General features: G+C 40.9%; 1 long non-coding RNA gene across 1 annotated transcript; it reads left to right on the top strand.

The window, feature by feature from the left end:
• The first annotated feature begins 15640 nt into the window (after positions 1-15640).
• Positions 15641-20813, top strand: LOC138667444 (uncharacterized). Its single transcript, XR_011318762.1, has 2 exons — positions 15641-16074; positions 20692-20813. It is a non-coding gene; the product is annotated as an uncharacterized lncRNA (long non-coding RNA).
• Positions 20814-21041: the final 228 nt, after the last annotated feature.

The raw sequence follows: 21041 nt of genomic DNA, 5'->3' as shown, positions 1-21041 counted from the left end.
AAATGATGTATTGAAGGTGGGGAGAGCAAATAATGAATTTTGAGGGTGGGGAAGATCAATTGATAATGAATAGAGGGTGGGAGAGAGAGAAGACGTGGCAATGAATTGAGGCAGAAGGGGCATGTAACTATTATGAATTGGGGTAAGGGTTAGAGCGGGAGGTACATAGTGGGTTCGTTGAGGATAAAGTAACTGGTAATAAATTGGAAGAATACAGGTGCTAATTAATTTATATATTAAATGAGGAAAGTGGCTATATACAGATAGTGGGGGCACAGTGGCGGATTATAATTTATATTTGGAATGGTGGGTTGCATAATAACCAATTATATATTAATGGTGGGTGAACGTCTGTAGTCAGATGTGTAGTGTAGAAGAAAGGGAAAAAATGGGGAATGTGCTCTGGAAGCGGTGCTCTAGATAACTGTGTTATTTTATGCAGATGAGACGAGTCCTGGCAGAAAGAAGTGATAGCGGTCTGCGCTGGATTAAAAAGAAACGCAAAGATGAAGGACTTTAGCTAGAGACGTCACTGGTGAGTATGTTACCTGTACACTGACACCATACACTGTATACTGTATACAGTGCTCCTGTGTATAATGTCACTGGTGATCACTATACTATCTGTACACTATACACTATATACAGAGCTCCTTTGTATAATGTCACTAGTGATTGCTGTATTACATGTACACTGTACCCTATATACAGAGCTCCTGTGTATAATGTCACTAGTGATCACTATATTATCTGTACACTATACACTATATACAGAGCTCCTGTGTATAATGTCACTAGTGATCGCTGTATTACATGTACACTATACACTATATACAGAGCTCTTGTGTATAATGTCACTAGTGATCGCTGTATTACATGTACACTGACACTATATGAAGAGCTCCTGTGTATAATAGCATCGGCGACCACTGTATTACCTGTACACACACTGCATACTAAGTACAGATCTCCTGTGTATAATGGCACTTATGGTGATAGTATTTTTTTTTTTATTAATGATCAGTATTGTACTATTCAGTCACAATGTGGTGGTAATATGTTGTCCGGCCATGGTGTAGCGGTATTTGTTCCTTGTATGTGCTATTATTCGGTCACTGTGTGGTGGTAATATGTGGTCTGTTCATGTTGTGTTGGTATTTGTTCCTTGTATGTAGTTGGTCACCATGTGATGGTAATATGTGGTCTGGACATGCTGCGGTGGTATTTGTCCCTTGTATGTGATATTGTTCAGTCACTGTGGTGGTAATATGTGGTCTGCACATGGTGTGGCGGTATTTGTTCCTTGTAGATAGTATTATAGGTCACTATGTGGTGATAATATGGTGTCTGGTCATGGTGTTGTGGTATTTGTCCCTTGTATGTGGTATTATTGGTCAATTGAAAAATAAATAAAAATACACCTAAATTGTATTGCATATTTTAACAAATGTTTAATAGATTAGAGTAGAGTAGGGCTCGGCCAAAAGAGTCTACCTTGTTGTCGTCTCAAATTTAAAAAAACCTTTTGGCCAAAACAAAAGCTGCTGGCTACAGGTCCTTCTCAAAAAATTAGCATATAGTGTTAAATTTCATTATTTACCATAATGTAATGATTACAATTAAACTTTCATATATTATAGATTCATTATCCACCAACTGAAATTTGTCAGGTCTTTTATTGTTTTAATACTGATGATTTTGGCATACAACTCCTGATAACCCAAAAAACCTGTCTCAATAAATTAGCATATTTCACCCATCCAATCAAATAAAAGTGTTTTTTAATAACAAACAAAAAAACCATCAAATAATAATGTTCAGTTATGCACTCAATACTTGGTCGGGAATCCTTTGGCAGAAATGACTGCTTCAATGCGGCGTGGCATGGAGGCAATCAGCCTGTGACACTGCTGAGATGTTATGGAGGCCCAGGATGCTTCAATAGCGGCCTTAAGCTCAACCAGAGTGTTGGGTCTTGCGTCTCTCAACTTTCTCTTCACAATATCCCACAGATTTTCTATGGGGTTCAGGTCAGGAGAGTTGGCAGGCCAATTGAGCACAGTAATACCATGGTCAGTAAACCATTTACCAGTGGTTTTGGCACTGTGAGCAGGTGCCAGGTCGTGCTGAAAAAATGAAATCTTCATCACCATAAAGCATTGACCCTGCCCTTGAAGAAACACAGTGGACCAACACCAGCAGCTGACATGGCACCCCACACCATCACTGACTGTGTGTACTTGACACTGGACTTCAGGCATTTTGGCATTTCCTTCTCCCCAGTCTTCCTCCAGACTCTGGCACCTTGATTTCCGAATGACATGCAAAATTTGCTTTCATCAGAAAAAAGTACTTGGGACCACTTAGCAACAGTCCAGTGCTGCTTCTCTGTAGCCCAGGTCAGGCGCTTCTGCCGCTGTTTATGGTTCAAAAGTGGCTTTACCTGGGGAATGCGGCACCTGTAGCCCATTTCCTGCACACGCCTGTGCACGGTGGCTCTGGATGTTTCCACACCAGACTCAGTCCACTGCTTCCTCAGGTTCCCCAAGGTCTGGAATCGGTCCTTCTCCACAATCTTCCTCAGGGTCCGGTCTCCTCTTCTCGTTGTACAGCGTTTTCTGCCACATTGTTTCCTTCCAACAGACTTACCATTGAGGTGCCTTGATACAGCACTCTGGGAACAGCCTATTTGTTGAGAAATTTCTTTCTGGGTCTTACCCTCTTGCTTGAGGGTGTCAATGATGGCCTTCTTGACATCTGTCAGGTCGCTAGTCTTACCCATGATGGGGGTTTTGAGTAATGAACCCTGCAGGGAGTTTATATAAGCCTCAGGTATCTTTTGCATGTGTATAGAGTTAATTAGTTGATTCAGAAGATTAGGGTAATAGGTCGTTTAGAGAACCTTTTCTTGATATGCTAATTTATTGAGACAGGTTTTTTGGGTTATCAGGAGTTGTATGCCAAAATCATCAGTATTAAAACAATAAAAGACCTGACAAATTTCAGTTGGTGGATAATGAATCTATAATATATGAAAGTTTAATTGTAATCATTACATTATGGTAAATAATGAAATTTAACACTATATGCTAATTTTTTGAGAAGGACCTGTATGTGTTTGATCTGGTAATGGGAACTGTTAATGTGTGATTTGTGAGAAGTGGAGTTTTGGCAAGAGACAGCGGTGGGGCTGTTGACAGTTCGAGGGGTGGAGGCGGGGCTGGGGTGGAGCCTGGGCGGAGTCTTAAGGGGCCCTGAAAATTTTGCCAGTATGGGGCCCTGAAATTCCTAGTGGCAGCCCTGGTTCTGGGCATCAGAACTGGCATCAAAGTGGGCAAACAGCTGATTTTGGCCATTTGAATAAGTAACTGATGTTTTTAAGGGGTTAAATGACTTTGAGCCACTGATCTCACAAAGAATACACATCTGGTCTTGATGCAGGGGATCATTATCTGTGTATTCTTAGTGTGAGATCAGTGGCCCAAAGTCATTTAACCCCTTAAAAACATCAGTTACTTATTCAAATCTGAGAAAATTGGCTGTTTGCCCACTTTGATGCCAATTCTGATGCCCAGAACCCATTTGGGCCAGGCTGGAGTGACCTGGTTTTGATGCAGGGGATCATTATCTGTGTATTTTTAGTGTGACATCAGTGGCCCAAAGTCATTTAACCTCTTAAAAACATCAGTTACTTATTCAAATGGCCAAAATCGAATGTCTGCCCACTTTGATACCAATTCTGGTGCCCAGAACCCATTTGGGCCAGGCTGGAGTGACCTGGTTTTGATGTGGGGCTCCCTGTTCTGTATGTATGCACTGTGGTATCCATGGCCCAAAGGCATTTAACCCCTTAAAAACATCACTTATTCAAATGGCCAAAATCGGCTGTTTGCCCACTTTGATGCCAGTTCTGATACCCACAACCCATTTGAGCCAGGCTGGAGATACCTGGTTTTGATGTGGGGCATCACTATCTGTCTATTCTTAGTGTTAGATCAGTGGCCCAAAGTCATTTAACCCTTTTTTCAATGCTCTTTGGTGCCCACTTTGATGCCCATTTTTCTGCCAGTTTTATTGTTTTTGTAGCTGTTGTTAAGTGTATTCACATTAGGGCACCTCACTGCATTGTATGTTATCATTGTGATGATTATTTTTTGTTGTTAAACCTATAAAAAACAGAAAAGAAAAAATTGCCGAATAAGAAACAGACGAATAAGAATCCAACTTCAGCCTCATGCGGAGTCCCACATGTACAATGTGTGTATGGCACGGAGCTATGTGACCGTGGAGAGGAGTGTGTACAGCGTGTGCGCGGAGAGGGGCCGCGTATGTGCCTCACCCATTTACCATTCCATTCTCTCCTGGACACATGTCTATATGCCCTGTGTATCTACTATATAATTGTCTAAGGGTCACTTCCGTCTTTCTGGCTTTCCTTCTTTCTGTCACGGATATTCATTGGTCGCGGCCTCTGTCTGTCAAGGAAATCCAAGTCGCTGATTGGTCGCGTCAAAACAGCCAAGACCAATCAGTGACGGGCACAGTCCGGAAGAAAATGGCCGCTCCTTACTCCCCACAGTCACTGCCCGTCGCCCGCATACTCCCGTCCAGCCACCGCTAACACACTGTTAATGCCGGCAGTAACGGACCGCGTTATGCCGCGGGTACCGCACTCCGTAACCGCTGCTATTAACCCTGTGTGTCCCCAACTTTTTACTATTGATGCTGCCTATGCGGCATCAATAGTAAAAAAATGTAATGTTAAAAATAATAAAAAAAACAAAAAACCTGCTATACTCACCCTCCGTAGTCCGCCGAGCCGCTCGCGCCTGCCGCCATCTTCCGTTCCCGGCGATGCATTGCGAAATTACCCAGAAGACTTAGCGGTCTCGCGAGACCGCTAAGTCTTCTGGGTACTTTCGCAATGCATCCTGGGATCGGAAGATGGTGGCAGCCGCGTGCCCATCTCCACAGCGCCGTTGGATCCCAGGGGTGAGTATGTAACTTTTTTATTTTAATTCTTTTTTTTAACAGGGATATGTGCCCACACTGCTAAATACTGCGTTGGCTACATGGCTGCTATATGCTACGTGGACAGTACTGTATACTACATGGCTGTTATATACTACGTGGCCAGTACTGTATACTAAATGGATGCTATATACTACGTGGGCAGTACTATATACTACATGGCTGTTATATACAGTACTACGTGGGCAGTACTATATACTACATGGCTGCTATATACTACGTGGGCAGTACAATATACTACATGGCTGCTATATGCTACGTGGGCAGTACTATATACTACATGGCTGCTATATACTACGTGGCCAGTACTATATACTACATGGCTGCTATATACTACGTGGGCAGTACTATATACTACATGGCTGCTATATACTACGTGGACAGTACTGTATACTACATGGCTGCTATATACTACGTGGTCAGTACTATATACTACATGGCTGCTATATACTACGTGGACAGTACTGTATACTACATGGCTGCTATATACTACGTGGGCAGTACTATATACTACATGGCTGCTATATACTATGTGGGCAGTACTATATACTACATGGCTGCTATATACTACGTGGGCAGTACTGTATACTACATGGCTGCTATATACTACGTGGGCAGTACTATATACTACATGGCTGCTATATACTACGTGGGCAGTACTATATACTACATGGCTGTTATATACAGTACTACGTGGGCAGTACTATATACTACATGGCTGCTATATACTACGTGGGCAGTACTATATACTACATGGCTGCTGTATACTACGTGGCCTGTGTTAGATACTGCATGGGCTGTGTTATATACAACGCATCGGGTATTCTACAATATGTGTGTATATAGCAGCCACATACTATATAGCACAGGCCATGTACTATTTGTATGCTATATACTACATGGCTCATATATACTACGTGGCCTGTGCTATATAGTATGTGGCTGCCATATACATGCATATTCTAGAATACCCAATGCATTAGAATCGGGCCACCATCTAGTATATATATATATATATATATATATATATATATATATATATATACACAGTTAGGGCCAGAAATATTTGGACAGTGACACAATTTTCACGAGTTGGGCTCTGCATGCCACCACATTGGATTTGAAATGAAACCTCTACAACAGAATTCAAGTGCAGATTGTAACATTTAATTTGAAGGGTTGAACAAAAATATCTGATAGAAAATGTAGGAATTGTACACATTTCTTTAAAAACACTCCACATTTTAGGAGGTCAAAAGTAATTGGACAAATAAACATAACCCAAACAAAATATTTTTATTTTCAATATTTTGTTGCAAATCCTTTGGAGGCAATCACTGCCTTAAGTCTGGAACCCATGGACATCACCAAACGCTGGGTTTCCTCCTTCTTAATGCTTTGCCAGGCCTTTACAGCCGCAGCCTTCAGGTCTTGCTTGTTTGTGGGTCTTTCCGTCTTAAGTCTGGATTTGAGCAAGTGAAATGCATGCTCAATTGGGTTTAGATCTGGAGATTGACTTGGCCATTGCAGAATGTTCCACTTTTTGGCACTCATGAACTCCTGGGTAGCTTTGGATGTATGCTTGGGGTCATTGTCCATCTGTACTATGAAGCGCCGTCCAATCAACTTTGCAGCATTTGGCTGAATCTGGGCTGAAAGTATATCCCGGTACACTTCAGAATTCATCCGGCTACTCTTGTCTGCTCTTATGTCATCAATAAACACAAGTGACCCAGTGCCATTGAAAGCCATGCATGCCCATGCCATCACGTTGCCTCCACCATGTTTTACAGAGGATGTGGTGTGCCTTGGATCATGTGCTGTTCCCTTTCTTCTCCAAACTTTTTTCTTCCCATCATTCTGGTACAGGTTGATCTTTGTCTCATCTGTCCATAGAATACTTTTCCAGAACTGAGCTGGCTTCTTGAGGTGTTTTTCTGCAAATTTAACTCTGGCCTGTCTATTTTTGGTATTGATGAATGGTTTGCATCTAGATGTGAACCCTTTGTATTTACTGTCATGGAGTCTTCTCTTTACTGTTGACTTAGAGACAGATACACCTACTTCACTGAGAGTGTTCTGGACTTCAGTTGATGTTGTGAACGGGTTCTTCTTCACCAAATTAAGTATGCGGCGATCATCCACCACTGTTGTCATCCGTGGACGACCCAGGCCTTTTTGAGTTCCCAAGCTCACCAGTCAATTCCTTTTTTCTCAGAATGTACCCAACTGTTGATTTTGCTACTCCAAGCATGTCTGCTATCTCTCTGATGGATTTTTTCTTTTTTTTCAGCCTCAGGATGTTCTGCTTCACCTCAATTGAGAGTTCCTTTGACCGCATGTTGTCTGCTCACAGCAACAGCTTCCAAATGCAAAACCACACACCTGGAATCCACCCCTGACCTTTTAACTACTTCATTGATTACAGGTTAACGAGGGAGACGCCTTCAGAGTTAATTGCAGCCCTTAGAGTCCATTGTCCAATTACTTTTGGTCCCTTGAAAAAGAGGACACTATGCATTACAGAGCTATGATTCCTAAACCCTTTCTCCGATTTGGATGTGGAAACTATCATATTGCAGCTGGGAGTGTGCACTTTCAGCCCATATTATATATATATAATTGTATTTCTGAACATGTTTTTGTAAACAGCTAAAATAACAAAACTTGTGTCACTGTCCAAATATTTCTGGCCCTAACTGTATATATATATATATATATATATATATATATATATATATATATATATATATATATATATATATAGTATACACACACAGGTGTTTCTCACTAAGTTAGAATAGAATATCATCAAAAGTTAATTTAGTTCAGTTCTTAAATACAAAAAGTGAAACTCATATATTATATAGAGTCATTACAAACAGAGTGATCTATTTCAAGAGTTTAGTTCTGCTAATGTTGATGATTATGGCTTACAGCCAGTGAAAACCCAAAATCCATTATCTCAGTAAATTAGAATACTTTATAACACCAGCTTAAAAAAATGATTTTAAGGGGGCGTGGCCTGACTGGCGATGGAGCAGGTCGCATAGCGCGGATGGGAGCTCCGTTCCCAGGAACCACTAATCAGCACACAGTGGCGCACACACGGCACCTTCAGCCCCGAACCTTCCCACGCCAGCTCAAGCGAACTCCCAACTAATTGAGAACTCCTTACAGGACTTTTTCACTATCAATGATTCTGTGGAGGTGCAAGATGACTCCCTCTGGTTTGCTCACAAGGCAGTAGCTCGAGGCCTCTTTTTTAAAATGGCTGCAACAGCTAAATGCAAATACAACTTGATTCTCCAAACTGCCTTAGGTGAAGTAGCCCGACTGGAGTCCCGCCATAAATTACTTCCCTCTCCTCAACTATTCTCTGACCTCTCTGCAGCACGCCTTCACCTTCGCCAGCTGCTCCTCCGCAGAGCAGAGAATTCACTCACGAAATCGAAAGCTAAATTCTATTCAATGAGTGATCGGGCAGGTGCTTTACTCACCAGACGCGTTAGAAAAAAAAGAAGCCCAATCCAAAATCCATTATCTACTAAAATCAGATGGTTCACGTATCTATAACCCAATCCACATAGCGGAGGAATTTGCATCATACTACTCCTCATTATACAATCTTGACTCCGATTCAAATACCCCACAACCCTCTCAAGCTTCTATAGTCGCCTTTTTGAGTAAAGCGATGCTCCCTTCAGTTAGTCCAGATCAACTATCTTTCCTTAATGCCCCTATTGAGGACTCTGAAATAACACAAATTATTAGAGAGGCCAAAAAATGTTCTGCTCCAGGTCCAGATGGTTTTTCTTTTTCTTATTACTCTGTTTCTTCCTTTTCTTTCTCCTTATCTCCTGCGTCTATTCAACCACTGGCTTTCAATTGGCACCATCAGAAATGAGGGATTGGAAGCCTCTATTGCATCTCTTCCCAAACCAGGGAAACCCATGACCTCCCCTGGTAACTTTCGCCCAATCGCTCTTTTAAATTGTGATGTTAAAATTTATACTAAAATCTGGGCTAACAGGTTACTGTCGTTTCTTCCCACTCTGGTTCACCCTGATCAGGTTGGGTAGGCAAACTAGAGATGGCACGAGACGCCTGATTGACCTGCTGGATGTGGTGGAGAAAGGGAACCTCCCAGTGTGTTCCTGTCACTTGATGCAGAGAAAGCGTTTGACCGGGTACACTGGGGTTACATTGATCTTAGCCTACAAAAATTCGGTCTCACTGGTCAAATATCTAAAGCTATTATGGCCCTATACTCCAATCCATGTGCTTCTGTCCGCTCGGCTGGCTTTAAATCCCATACCTTCCCTATCTCTAATGGAACTCGCCAAGGCTGTCCTCTCTCCCCCATCATCTCTGCTCTGATCATGGAGCCTCTTGCTGCCATTGTGAGACAATGCCCAGATATAAAGGGAGTAATGGTGGGAGATTATGAACATAAAATCAGCCTGTATGCAGATGATGTAGTTTTAACCTGCTCCGCTCCTCTTGACTCTCTCTCTGCGGTCTCCACTATCCTTTCTCAATTCGCTGAAGCCTCATATTATAAACTTAACTTATCCAAATCCCCAATTTTTCCTCTTTTTCTCCCAACCCCCCTTCAACTACAAATTCAAGCTAAGTACCCTTTCATCTGGTCTCCCCTTGGATTCAGATATCTGGGCATATGGATAACTCACTTAAATGATATCGTCCATATCAATTGTGACACAACCCTCTCTGAAATTAAAAAAGATATAGACCAATTTTCAAATTCTCACCTGTCTTGGATGGCAAGAATTCAAACTTCTAAAATGTTAATTCTCCCTAAACTCATATATCTTTTTACATGTCTCCCTCTCACCATTCCCTCTAGGTACCATTCAGCTTTCCAATCAATTATTGACCGATTCATTTGGAACAGCAAACCCCATAGAATAAAACATTTATTAATGGCACTTCCATACCCGAATGGCGGTCTTGGCATCCCCAGGGTCCAGCTATATCATAGAGCTGCTCTCCTAGAACCCCTCAAAATCTGGTGGGAGGGAGATTCTCCTCTTCCGTGGTCCAGTATTGAGTCACATTATGCCCCCAGGAGGTCCCTCAGACTTTTATTGGAACTTTGTTTGCTCCGTCCTCCCTCATGGGGCTCATCCCTTAGATCAATTAGCTCTGCTTCCAAAATTTGGTCTGGACTATGCCCTACTCATTTACCATTTTTATATCACTATGTTTCTCTTCAGGCCCTGGAGAGTGCGGTCAATGGAATGTCTCTGTCTGCCTGGAGGGAATGCGGAGTGTTCCGAGTGAGTGATTTATACGACTCTGCTGGCTTGATTTCATTTTCGGACCTTGCTGCCCGCTACTCCCTACCTAGTAGGGCCTTCTTTCAATACTTTCAATTACGTAGCTTCTTGAGACCTCACAGCCTGTTCGGGGCGCCCGCATCTCCTTCGAAAGTGGAGACTCCAGTCCAGAGATTTTTCAGATCAAGTACTCTGATTCCTCATGGTATTTCCATTATATATAAAGCTCTTCTCTCCCATGGTATTGCAGACAGGCGCCCCTTATGTCCCCTTGGGAAGCTGCCCTCTCATTTGAGGCTTCTCTGGAGGACTGGAATAACGCTATGACACATGTTGTGAATTCTGTGGTCAAGCTCCCTCCTGTGGTCATGAGTGGTACTTCGGCTGGTTCTGTCTATGAGCTTCCTCTGGTGGATGTGAGTGGGGCTGCGGCTTCTGAGTTTCCTTCCTCAGGTGACGAGGTTAAGTCGTTAGGTGCTGCTCTATTTAACTCCACCTAGTTCTTTGTTCCTGGCCTCCAGTCAATGTTCCAGTATTGGTCTTGCTTTCTCCTGGATCGTTCTTGTGGCCTGTCTGCCCTGCATAAGCTAAGTTCTGCTTGTGTTACTTTTGTTTGCTATTTTTTCTGTCCAGCTTGCTATATTGGTTTTTCTTGCTTGCTGGAAGCTCTGAGACGCAGAGGGAGCACCTCCGTACCGTTAGTCGGTGCGGAGGGTCTTTTTGCCCCCTCTGCGTGGTTGTTTGTAGGTTTTTGTGTTGACCGCAAAGCTATCTTTCCTATCCTCGGTCTATTCAGTAAGTCGGGCCTCACTTTGCTATAATCTATTTCATCCCTGTGTTTGTATTTTCATCTTACTCACAGTCATTATATGTGGGGGGCTGCCATTTCCTTTGGAGAATTTCTCTGAGGCAAGGTAGGCTTATTTTTCTATCTTCAGGGCTAGCTAGTTTCTCAGGCTGTGCCGAGGCGTCTAGGTCTGGTCAGGAATGCTCCACGGCTACCTTTAGTGTGGTATGATAGGATTAGGAATTGTGGTCAGCAGAGTTCCCACGTCTCAGAGCTCGTCCTATGTGATTAGCAACTATCAGGTCATTTTCTGTGCTCGTAACCACCAGGTCCATTGTGGTTCTGAATCACCTGTTCATAACAGTACTGGAGGCCCAAAGTACTAATGCTTCTCAATAGAGGGAAAAGAGAAGTTCTGAGACCATTTTTTTTTCCTTTGCACTGTGTTTTGTCTTTCTCTTCCCCTAGACATTTGGGTGGTTCAGGACACAGGTGTAGTGATGGACATTAAAGGTCTGCCTTCTTGTGTGGATAATCTCACTGCAAGAGTACAAAAAATTCAAGACATTATGGTTCAGAAATCTATGTTAGAACCTAGAATTCCTATTCCTGAGTTATTTTCTGGAGATAGAGCTAAGTTTCTGAATTTCAAAAATAATTGCAAACTGTTTCTGGCTTTGAAACCCCGCTCCTCTGGTGACCCAGTACAACAAGTTAAGATCATTATTTCTTTATTACGTGGCGACCCTCAAGACTGGGCATTTTCCCTTGCGCCAGGAGATCCTGCATTATGTAATATTGATGCGTTTTTTCTGGCGCTCGGATTGCTGTATGATGAACCTAGTTTAGTGGATCAGGCAGAGAAAAATTTGTTGGCTCTGTGTCAGGGTCAGGATGAGGTAGAGATATATGGTCAGAAATTTAGGAAGTGGTCTGTGCTCACTCAATGGAATGAATGTGCTCTGGCAGCGATTTTCAGAAAGGGTCTCTCTGAAGCCCTTAAGGATGTCATGGTGGGATTTCCTATGCCTGCTGGTCTGAATGAGTCTATGTCTTTGGCCATTCAGATCGCTCGACGCTTGCGTGAGCGTAAAACTGTGCACCATTTGGCGGTATTACCTGAGCATAAACCTGAGCCTATGCAGTGCGATAGGACTTTGACCAGAGCTGAACGGCAAGAACACAGACGTCAGAATGGGCTGTGTTTTTACTGTGGTGATTCCACTCATGCTATCTCCGATTGTCCTAAGCGCACTAAGCGGTTCGCTAGGTCTGCCACCATTGGTACGGTACAGTGTAAATTTCTTTTGTCCGTTACTTTGATCTGCTCTTTGTCGTCCTATTCTGTCATGGCATCTGCCCTCACTAAAGTCTCTAATGACCTACTAACAGCTAAATCTAATGGTCACTACTCCATGCTAATTCTCTTGGATCTCTCTGCAGCATTTGATACTGTGGATCATCAGCTCCTCCTCACTATGCTCCGCTCCATCGGCCTCAAGGACACCGTTCTCTCCTGGTTCTCCTCCTATCTCTCTGACCGATCCTTCACTGTATGTTTCGCTGGTTCCTCCTCCTCTCACCTTCCCCTTACTGTTGGGGTTCCTCAAGGATCAGTCCTAGGCCCCCTCCTCTTCTCTTTGTATACTGCCCCTATTGGACAAACAATCAGTAGATTTGGCTTCCAGTACCATCTCTATGCTGACGACACCCAACTATACACTTCTTCTCCTGATCTCACGCCTGCCTTATTAGAAAACACCAGTGATTGTCTTACCGCTGTCTCTAGCATCATGTCCTCCCTCTTTCTGAAACTAAACCTGTCAAAAACTGAACTCCTCGTGTTTTCTCCCTCTACTAACCTACCTTTGCCTGACATTGCCATCTCCGTTTGCGGTTCCACCATTACTCCAAAGCAACATGCCCGCTGCCTTGGGGTCATCCTTGATTCTGACCTTTCATTCACCCCCCACATCCGATCACTGGCTCGCTCTTCTTACCTGCATCTCAAAAACATTTCTAGAATTCGCCCTTTTCTTACTTTCGACTCTGCAAAAACTCTTACTGTTTCACTTATTCATTCTCGTCTGGACTATTGTAACTCTCTACTAATCGGCCTCCCTCTTACCAAACTCTCCCCGCTCCAATCTGTCCTGAATGCTGCTGCCAGGATCATATTCCTCACCAACCGTTACACCGATGCCTCTACCTTGTGCCAGTCATTACACTGGTTACCCATCCACTCAAGAATCCAGTACAAAACTACTACCCTCATCCACAAAGCACTCCATGGCTCAGCACCACCCTACATCTCCTCTCTGGTCTCAGTCTACCACCCTACCCGTGCCCTCCGCTCCGCTGATGACCTCAGGTTAGCATCCTCAATAATCAGAACCTCCCACTCCCGTCTCCAAGACTTTACACGTGCTGCGCCGATTCTTTGGAATGCACTACCTAGGATAATACGATTAATCCCCAATCCCCACAGTTTTAAGCGTGCCCTAAAAACTCATTTGTTCAGACTGGCCTACCGCCTCAATGCATTAACCTAACGATCCCTGTGTGGCCTATATTAAAAAAAAAAAAAAAAAATAATTAACTGGTTCATGCAGCTTTACATGAACACCCAAGCCTTACACTATGGCTGGTCCGAATAACTATAGCAATTGTTACCATCCACCTCTCGTGTCTCCCCTTTTCCTCATAGTTTGTAAGCTTACGAGCAGGGCCCTCACTCCTCTTGGTATCTGTTTTGAACTGTATTTCTGTTATGCTGTAATGTCTATTGTATGTACAAGTCCCCTCTATAATTTGTAAAGCGCTGCGGAATATGTTGGCGCTATATAAATAAAAATTATTATTATTATTATTATTATTTGTGGATTCAGGTGCTGCCCTGAATTTGATGGACTTGGAGTATGCTAGGCGCTGTGGGTTTTTCTTGGAGCCCTTGCAGTATCCTATTCCATTGAGAGGAATTGATGCTACGCCTTTGGCCAAGAATAAGCCTCAGTACTGGACCCAGCTGACCATGTGCATGGCTCCTGCACATCAGGAGGTTATTCGCTTTTTGGTGTTGCATAACATGCATGATGTGGTCGTGTTGGGGTTGCCATGGCAACAAGTCCATAACCCAGTATTGGATTGGAAATCTATGTCTGTGTCCAGCTGTGGTTGTCAGGGGGTACATGGTGATGTTCCATTTCTGTCTATTTCATCATCCACCCCTTCTGAGGTCCCAGAGTTCTTGTCGGATTACTGGGATGTATTTGATGAGCCCAAGTCCAGTGCCCTACCTCCGCATAGGGATTGTGATTGTGCTATCGATTTGATTCCTGGTAGTAAGTTTCCTAAAGGTCGACTGTTTAATTTGTCTGTGCCTGAGCACGCCGCTATGTGGAGTTACGTTAAAGAATCCTTGGAGAAGGGTCATATTCGCCCGTCGTCGTCGCCATTGGGAGCAGGGTTCTTTTTTGTGGCCAAGAAGGATGGTTCGCTGAGACCTTGTATTGATTACCGCCTTCTAAATAAAATCACGGTCAAATTTCAGTACCCCTTGCCGCTGCTGTCTGATTTGTTTGCTCGGATTAAGGGGGCTAGTTGGTTCACCAAGATAGATCTTCGTGGTGCGTATAATCTTGTGCGTATTAAACAGGGCGATGAATGGAAAACAGCATTTAATACGCCCGAGGGCCATTTTGAGTACCTGGTTATGCCATTCTGGCTTTCTAATGCTCCATCGGTGTTTCAGTCCTTTAGGGGGAAGGAAAAAAAAAAAAAGAAAAAGAAAAAAAAAAGGGGAAGGAAGGGAAAAGGAAAAAGGAGGGAAGAAAAGGGGGAAGAGAAAGGGAAAAAAAAAAAAAAAGAAAAGGGAAGGGAAAAAAAAGAAAAAAAGGGAGAATTCCCTTTTTTTTTTTTTTTTTTTTTTTTATATATGTTTTTTAAATATATTGATGAGGTATTGGAATGAATCATATTTATGATTGTGTATATACCTATATTTTTAATGTTGTGTTTGTTCGTAACAGTGTAATACCATGTATCTAAAAGCTCATTTTGGATAGAATAGAAGTACTAAACTGCTCTTTTATATATATATAGGATAAATGTGTCTCTTTAGAGGCTACCATGTAGTTAGTCATCAGGAAAGGAGAACCTGATCCCCGGTCCCGCCCTGCTAATCCCTTCTAGGAACCCTCATAAATAAGAGAACTTGGAGGTTGTAACATCATTTTATAGTGCTTATTGTATTGTTTGTTCTTTTTGTTTTTTTACTACCTGATGAAGGCTGCACTGTAAAAATAGCAGCCGAAACGCGTTGTACTGTTTTTTAAAAAAATTTACAAATATATTTTATTTTGAGAAAATAAATGAATTTTTTAACATTTTTCACTTGAAGTGGATGAATTCAAAAAATCCGTAGGTGCTTAGCGCCACATTTACTTGGAGTTTTTTTTTTTTTTTTTTTTCTCTTTGAAATTGCCACCTATGTGGATCTGAAGCAGGATCAACACATAGTTCTCCAAAGTGAGCTGCACACCTTATTGGATTATACAACATACGAAGAAGAGTTGCCTAAAGAATTGATTCCTTGAGAATCTCAACGTGCATTTCTTACCGATAGAAGGTGAGCATAACTACAAATAAAAGAAATGTTTTTAACTTGTTGGTAAAAACGTATTACGCTCAGAGGAAGCGCCGCACTTGTCTTTTTTTTTTTTTCCCCTCTTTCCCTAAACCAGGGTATTTCTAAAGACTTTTGGAGCTGAAGGAGCATTTCCTCACCAGCTGGGAACAGACACTCTAGGTTACTAGAGGGCGAGCAGCAATCTCTGAGGATGGAATATTTTACTAATAGACAATCCAGGAGAAAAGAACTTTTGTCAACAATTACTTCATCGAGACTACCAACATTAAGAGAGAATCCCGAAGAGACTCCTTTGGATTTGGAAGGTAAAAAATTAATCAATCGACTGTTCTCGGACTTTGAGAAAATAATGAAAAATGAAATCCGACATCAATTAGATGCTGAATTTTTAAATATTTGTGCACAGCAAAGAATCATACCGAAAGGATTAAGGATTTATTTTAAAAGCACTTTTCCGGGTGATCTGGTTTTTTCTGAAAAATGGGATAAGATCCTGGACTTGTGCTCTTATAATCTGATGGACATTTTAGTACAAAAGCGGAGTGCACTAGCAAAGATATCAGCAGACCAGTGCTGTGATATACTTACAAAACTTAAACGGTTTGAAAAATGTTCTTATTATGATACTGTAAACAAGGATGTAACTAGGAAATTAAGAATATTTGAGAATGATTTAATGGAAGCAAAAACTAAGAAATTTCGTAGGGACTCAGAAATTATCCATCCATCAGCAAATAAGGGAAAGTTCCAAGCCCCTAGAGAGCCCCTTATTGGAAAACAAACTGAACATCTAAATAAAATTGTAGAAAAACTGAAGGACAAACCTGAAAATCAGAGGGTAAAAATTAAAGATAAAAAGGGAAATAAAACAAAAAACAGGGAAGCCAAGTTTAGGGTCGAGGATATGCTTGAGGAGAGCATAAATTTGATAAATCTTACAACAGATCAGGGGGTCACCAAAGCCAAGTACATCTGGGAAGGGAAATACGCCCCTATCATTCTTTTCCACAACATTGCTCAGCCCGGATAAAAGAAATCCGGTGAACATTTCTACACCGGTATTGACGCACCTTCACTATCCCACTTATGGTGTAAGACAAGAAAACTCCACTTTGCCCAATGTACCCTCCTCTAACCCTGTACATCCATCCCCAAAAAACCTCAATTTGGGTGCACATACAGACATCAGTGACCTTTCAATACATGATTACACCATCCATGACAGTTCTAGTTCACCTTTCACCACGGTACTACAGGCTCCTTCTCCCTCCCCCTCTCCATCTTCCACCATCTCACATGTATCTTTTTTATCGATAGTTCCAACGAGACCCATCGTAACAAACACGAACCCCCAAATGTTGACCAATGCGAGCGAAGGGAAAATAAACAATTCTCTTTCTCCACCGAACATACAACAGAATCGAATCACACGTTATTTCCAAAAATTGCCAACACAAATGTGCAAAAAAAGAAAAAGAGAACAAGAGGGACAAGAGGCAGAGGCCTCACAAAGAAATCAAAAACATCTAAAAAATTCAAAACATTTAGAAAGCAAAATGAAGTAAAAATATCAGAAATTAGGAATGTGTGATAAATCTACAGTATCGGTAGATCAGAATAAAATAAGTACAGGGATTAATGAGGAAATAAAAAGTATTCCAACAGTAAAAATTTTTAATCTCTCTGATCACTTGTTATCATCCACTGAAATGGGCATCCTAATGAAAGGGTTAAATTTTTGTCCATCACAAAACACTAATGATTTTGAGTTATTTTTGGACTTAAATAGATTCACAAGAAAATTAACCCTATTGAGGCATTTCACAATTAAAGAAAGAAATGCCACAGTACAAACAGATACAAAATTAGTTGACAAAGATATAGATATTTTGGAAACAGAGACCACAAGTGCTAGCAACTACCTACATAAAGAAGTAGTGCCTGTCTCTTCGTTTTATCCGACTCACCATAGGGGGCATTGTCTAGAGACATTTTTTCATCTTGTTTCAGAAGAATTCAGGAATCTGAATAAAAATAGTCTTAGTTCTAATGAGGAACAGAAAGTTGTTGGTAAGAATAAAAGGATAAAAACAAAAAATTTTTAAAAAAACCATTATGTTTACAAAGAGAATATCACACAGCAAGAAAAAAATGCATTGAATTCCTTGAAAAACAACACAGAGATTGTGATAAGACAGGCAGATAAGGGGGGAGGGGTAGTGATTCAGAATAGGCCTGATTACTTGAAAGAAGCCTATAACATTCTATCTGATACTAAATATTATGAAATTTTAAAAAATGATCCTTCAGCCAATTTTAATAAGGAATGTCATGGTTTTATAAACAAAGCCCATAAAGAGAATATAATAAATAAAAAAGAAAAGAAATTTTTGACCAACAATACACCAACAATAGCACATTTTTATCATCTTCCAAAGATGCATAAAAATTCCACTAATCCACCTGGTCGCCCGATTATATCTGGTATTGATTCCTTAACAAGTTCATTATCGCATTACATTGATTTATTTCTTCAAGAAATTGTAACTACCCTTCCTTCATATTTGAAAGACTCTGCACAACTGATTGAGGAATGTAGGAATATAGAATGGCAGGAGAATTACAGCTTTATCACACTGGATGTAAATTCATTGTACTCCAACATTGATCACACACTTGGCATCAGATCAGTAGATCATTATTTATCATCAGTATCAGGACTGCAGGAGGAACAAAAAACATTTTTGTTGGAAGGGTTGAAATTCATATTAACGCACAATATCTTTGAGTTCCAGGGTAAACTCTATTTACAGCGCCTTGGTACAGCGATGGGGACTCGGGTAGCGCCAAGTTTCGCAAATCTCTTTATGGGACGTTTCGAGTCCTCATCGCTGTTGTATGCATCTGAATACAAAGAAAAAATATTACTATACCGTAGATATATAGATGATTTGATCATTTTCTGGGCCGGGACTGAGGAAGAAGCCTGTAAATTAATAGATTCTCTTAATAGCAATAACTGGGGCATCTCCTTTACGTCATGCATCAGAAGGGACAAAATCGTGTTCCTGGACCTGGAATTGGGGCATGAAGCGGGGAAAATTATAACAAAAACGCACTTCAAAAGCTGTGATACGAATGGCTACGTGGACTTTAGAAGTGCGCATTATAAAAAATGGAAAACTAATGTACCATTCAGCCAGTTCTTAAGGATACGAAAAAACTGTACAAACACTAAAGATTATGTGACCCAATCAGCGATACTGAAGAAAAGGTTCAGTGATAAGAAGTATCCAAAAAAATTAATCGAGGCAGCATACAGAAAGAATTTGGACAAAGTACAGGAGGATTGTCTCCCAAGTAGGAAGAGAAAAGATTGTAATGCAGAGGAAACTAGAGGGAAAGAACGGCCAGCAAGCAATGAGGAGAATAAGAGAAATCTTTGGAAGTTTAATTTTATAACAACTTATAATAAAGGGAATGTATTGATAAGGAGAATTTTAAAAAAATATTGGTATATTTTAAAAAAAGATGTGATTCTTGGGAAAATGCTTCCAAGGGAACCGGGAGTAACCTTTAGGAGAGGGGCGACAGTGAAAAATATTGTATATCAGAGTAAATTAAGAGAGGTTCCAAAAATAAAAAACATGATAGGAAACAATACCAATGTGAATGGAGGGAAGATGAACACAGGAGTATATAGATGCTCTTCAAACAAATGTAAATGTTGTAAGATCATTAACCATGGAGCTCGGAGTATTCAATCTAATACTACTGGGGAAACAATTAAGATTAAGCAGAGACTCACATGTAGAACGGATTTTGTCATCTACGTAGTGACTTGCAAATGCGGGCTCCAATACGTGGGACGAACTTCCCAGGAATTGAGTGCCCGGATGAATAATCACCGCTATAATGCAAAGAACGGGCAGATTAAACATAGTCTGTCCCGTCATCTCCTGCTGAAGCACAATAAATGCTTCTGCATTACGGTCACACCGCTGGAGCATATACCAAAAGGGGCTAATAACAGGAACAAATTATTAAACCGCAAGGAGTCATATTGGATATATAGGTTACAAAGCCTTTATCCAAATGGACTTAATGATGTAGTAGAGAATGTGTAAGGATTTGTCATAAATAGCTCAGTCGTTTGCGCATGTGTCAATACAACAACACAAAAAGGAAGGGGGAAGGAAAAAAAAAAAAAAAAAAAAGGGGAAGGAAGGGAAAAGGAAAAAGGAGGGAAGAAAAGGGGGAAGAGAAAGGGAAAAAAAAAAAAAGGGGGAAAAAAAAAAGAAAAGGGAAGGGAAAAAAAAGAAAAAAAGGGAGAATTCCCTTTTTTTTTTTATATATGTTTTTTAAATATATTGATGAGGTATTGGAATGAATCATATTTATGATTGTGTATATACCTATATTTTTAATGTTGTGTTTGTTCGTAACAGTGTAATACCATGTATCTAAAAGCTCATTTTGGATAGAATAGAAGTACTAAACTGCTCTTTTATATATATAGGATAAATGTGTCTCTTTAGAGGCTACCATGTAGTTAGTCATCAGGAAAGGAGAACCTGATCCCCGGTCCCGCCCTGCTAATCCCTTCTAGGAACCCTCATAAATAAGAGAACTTGGAGGTTGTAACATCATTTTATAGTGCTTATTGTATTGTTTGTTCTTTTTGTTTTTTTACTACCTGATGAAGGCTGCACTGTAAAAATAGCAGCCGAAACGCGTTGTACTGTTTTTTAAAAAAATTTACAAATATATTTTATTTTGAGAAAATAAATGAATTTTTTAACATTTTTCACTTGAAGTGGATGAATTCAAAAAATCCGTAGGTGCTTAGCGCCACATTTACTTGGAGTTTTTTTTTTTTTTTTTTCCTCTTTGAAATTGCCACCTATGTGGATCTGAAGCAGGATCAACACATAGTTCTCCAAAGTGAGCTGCACACCTTATTGGATTATACAACATACGAAGAAGAGTTGCCTAAAGAATTGATTCCTTGAGAATCTCAACGTGCATTTCTTACCGATAGAAGGTGAGCATAACTACAAATAAAAGAAATGTTTTTAACTTGTTGGTAAAAACGTATTACGCTCAGAGGAAGCGCCGCACTTGTCTTTTTTTTTTTTTTTTTTTCCCTCTTTCCCTAAACCAGGGTATTTCTAAAGAGTCCTTTATGCATGACATCTTCCGAGAGTACCTGGATAAATTCCTGATTGTATACTTGGATGATATTTTGGTCTTCTCGGATGATTGGGAGTCT

The sequence above is a fragment of the Ranitomeya imitator genome, chromosome 2, assembly GCF_032444005.1.
Source record: "Ranitomeya imitator isolate aRanImi1 chromosome 2, aRanImi1.pri, whole genome shotgun sequence".
In the NCBI taxonomy this organism is placed as follows: domain Eukaryota; kingdom Metazoa; phylum Chordata; class Amphibia; order Anura; family Dendrobatidae; genus Ranitomeya; species Ranitomeya imitator.
Note: the sequence above shows the minus strand (reverse complement) of the source record. Positions and strands in the feature narration are given on the sequence as shown.